At 49.7% G+C, this 3,604-nt stretch overlaps 1 pseudogene; it reads right to left on the bottom strand.

Annotated features, from left to right (window-relative positions):
- Window positions 1-2,490: 2,490 nt before the first annotated feature.
- LOC118690315 (pre-mRNA-splicing factor ISY1 homolog) lies at window positions 2,491-3,324 on the bottom strand (annotated as a pseudogene).
- Window positions 3,325-3,604: the final 280 nt, after the last annotated feature.

The following is a 3,604-nucleotide window of genomic DNA, read 5'->3' as shown; positions in this document are numbered from 1 at the left end:
ATATTGCCACTTCTCTCAGCTGTTGGATCCCTTCCTCAAGGATCTTCAGCACGTTCTATGGTAGTGCTCCTGCATTCTCTCCCTGTGGACAAACTTCTCCTTACACTCATTAAAAGCTGCTTCCAGAGGGAGAAGGACCCTGGCTGGCTCCCTTACAAATGAATAGCTGATTCATACCTGAGTCCTGGGTCAAGGGTCCCAAATTCCTTACCTCACCACCATCCAGCTGGACGCCTGTACCCATAAGGTCCCAGACCTATAGCAGAGGAAATGTATTGCACTTGAATATCTGTATATAGGCTTTGCCCCAGGAGGTCCCAGTTGTTCTTGATAGGCTGCAGCTGTGATGGGCTGCAGCTGTGACTAATGAAGATAACTGGGATAAAAGGGGGCAGGTTAGCCAGTCAGAGAGAGCCTTGAACTAAGAAAGAACAACATGCAGAAGAAGGAGTCTGTGCTGTGAAGATCTGCAGCCATAAGACCACACCAAGGAGGTATAGGACTCTAGAAATAGAACAACAACACAGACCCAGAGTAGCCAGGTTGTATAAGCCTCACGTCCCCCTCGTACAATGTCTTTGTGCAGATTACGGAGACTTTTGTACATCAGGGACTCTGTGATGATTGCAACCTCTTGCTCCCCTGTGGGTTGTAAGGGCCCTCCTTTCTTATCCTTATCTGGGTGCCCTGTTTTCATCTTAGATCTCCTTGTTTCTACAGGGGTGACTGCTGCTAGCTGTGACTGCTTTTGTGGTTCAGCTGGAACCTGGACAGTGGTAACATCCATGGGTTCTACTGCTGCACTGTTAGACTCTCCCTCTTTGAGGCAGGAGGAGAGTTTCCCACCAGCTGGGGAGATGTATTCCTTCAGCATCTGGCCCATCTCACGCATCTCCTTTACCAGAACCCCCAGCCTATCTGGGTGGTTCATTTCTGAGGTGGGCTCTGGGTTAGGGTTAGTCTCTGGGGCAGTTTCAGGCTGTGTGGCAGCATCCCTAGATTCTGGTGCTGTGTCAGGTTGTGGGGCAGCATCCCCACTCTCTGGGGTAGGTATCAGGGTGGTTACCCAGATCAATCTCCCCTTATCTCTCAATGCTAAACAGAATCAGCTTATCAGCAACACCAACCACTGTATGATATCATTAGCATTTAGAGAAGGTTTGAACCCTTCAAAAACTGGTAGGACAGACCCAAAGAGCTGGGTGAAGGGTTGGCAGAAAATTTCCCATGGTGTCATTTCCTCACAGTGGGTACCATTATTAAAGTAATTCCAAAACCACAGAGTTAGTGTGTGACAGCTCTGAATCCGTGTGCCTCCCTTCCAGAGGAAATTAAAAATCCATTAATTCCTTACCTTATTAACACATAAAGCAAACTGGATAACAGCCACAGTAGCCTTAGTTATAGGACCCATGTTTAGAAATGAGCCTGCAAATGGGGGAAAGGTAGCCACAACCACTGCCACCCAAACCAGGGTAAGATAGACCACATGGTGATGCCGAAAGAGGTTTCTATCTGCAGCACATAAAAATTAGATTATTCAAGAGTTGTCACTCTTTTTTCACCCTTTTTCTCTCAATGCCCTCGGGCCCCGCCGCTGGGTGCCAAAATCTGTCCTGGTTTACAAGACAGGTGTCTGCTAGGGAAGGCAGGAGCCTCCCTTTGAATGGAGAATTCCTCCTCCCTCCAAATTATTAGAACCTTGAAATTAAGGGGCTCTCAGGCAAAGATATGGGAGTAGGAATAACAATTCTTTACTAGTGTGTATAATAAAGCAAACAAACAAACAAAAGCTACAGAATTAACAAACAGACACAAACCCAGCGGCGCTTTCCCCTTGGGTGCAGTTCCGGGCACGGCCGGCAGGGGCGCTGCTGCTCCCGGGGGCGGGGCCAGTGCAGTGCGTCCCCTGCGGCTGCAGGGGGCGCTGTGGGGCGGGCTCGGGCAGCACCCGGCAATGGCGGCTCGGCCCAGAGGGGAAGGGACGGAGGAGAGAGGAGAGGCTTTGATCCACAAGCCCCGGGGCAGCCGATCCTAGTGCCCCTGCAGGACTCTGGGAAGCAGCAGGCTGGAACAGCAGGGATGAGCAGAAATCCTGGGGCAGTGGGCGAGAATGTATCAAAATTCCCCGGCAATAGCTGGAACCTGCAGATGTCCTGGTAGGGCAGGGGGATGCAGGGCCCAGCAGCAGGAGAAAGGTTCCCCACCGGGTTATGGTGGTGGCAGCCAACTCCTTTCCCCAGGCTGCAGGGCTCCTCTGAAGCCGTACAGTGAGAGAGAGGCTGCCCGCAAACCCATCTCTTCTGCCCCCCATTCTCACAGTATCCCTGCTCCCTCGCCCCACCCAAGAGAACACTCCCAAAAACTCCTAAAGGAGTTCCCCTCCCGCTGTCTCAAGTACCCAGCCATCAGTGCTTCTCAGCAACTCAATAGGGAAAAATTCCACACTAACAAGGGAAAACAGAAAAAACCCAACCCCCAACATTACTGTTACAGTCCTAAAAGCGTCTTTGCCTCCTCGCTCTGTGCCAGAAGGGTTTCACTGGCATACTTCTGGAGCAGCTCCATCTTCTTTCTTTGTACAAGAGCTTTCTCAATCTCCTGTTGAGTTGGCACTGGAACATGTGCAATTAATTTCTGTTGGCCATCTTTACCTTCTCTCTCCTTGCCACCTTCCTCATCAGACTCTTCCTCATGGACAGCATATGTTTTCTTCTTCCTCCTCCTCACCTCTTGCTACTCGTGCTTCTCTCTCCTTCATTTTTCCACTGCTTCTGCTATAACTTTCTTCTCATGTTCCTGCTCCAGGGGCTCCAGAATCCCATCATCTTCATCCCTGTAGCCATAGTACTCAGCGTCAATGTCCTTCATAAGCTCAGCCTGAGTCTTCCGTGGGGTGGCAGGGGTTCCTTTTCAAAAAACTCCCCAACTGCTGGCAAGTCCTTTGCAGCCCCAAAGTATTTGTAGCCTCTGTTTTCTGGAACTTCTTTCCCTTCATGATCTAACATTTTCAGGCCAATCCTAGCATAATCAGGACCTCCCAGCTCCTTTATTCTGTATTCGCAGTGTCCTTTCTCCCTCAGAAGTTTTTTTGATTTCATCATTCAGGTCACAAATTCTGAATTCACCCAATCCAGCATTCTAGATCTGTGCCACTTCCTTAGAAATCTCCCCAATGATCTGTCTCCTCCATTTCTCAGCTTCGGGCAGCTCATTACACTCTGATGCAAGGAAAGGCCTTCACTCCTTGACTTTTCCTTCCTCAAGCTGGGCTTGCCAGAATCTTGCCAAGGCTGTGATGGCCTTCTCTGCATTGCGAGCCATGGTCCTGCTGTGCTCCTCAGCCCCACCAAACACAGGGTGCACACAGCAGCTCCAAGCCCCAGAACCAAACTCAGCCCCACTCCCCTATGGGCCTGTGGCTCTCTCTTCTCCCTCTTTACTTTTCTCACAAGATTATTTGCAGCAATTAATTTTAAGTTCTTAAGTCCTTAACCTTGAATTTTGTCTGCAGCAGTTTAGAAATAATTAGCTTACCAAAAAAATTTTACTGCCGAAACAGACAAAGTCAGAATACAACCTGACACCCTGTGGGTCAGGGTGG

Source organism: Molothrus ater, chromosome 2 (assembly GCF_012460135.2).
Source record: "Molothrus ater isolate BHLD 08-10-18 breed brown headed cowbird chromosome 2, BPBGC_Mater_1.1, whole genome shotgun sequence".
Taxonomy (NCBI): Eukaryota; Metazoa; Chordata; class Aves; order Passeriformes; family Icteridae; genus Molothrus; species Molothrus ater.
The sequence above is the reverse complement of the archived record's forward strand: the minus strand, read 5'-3'. Positions and strand labels throughout refer to the sequence as shown.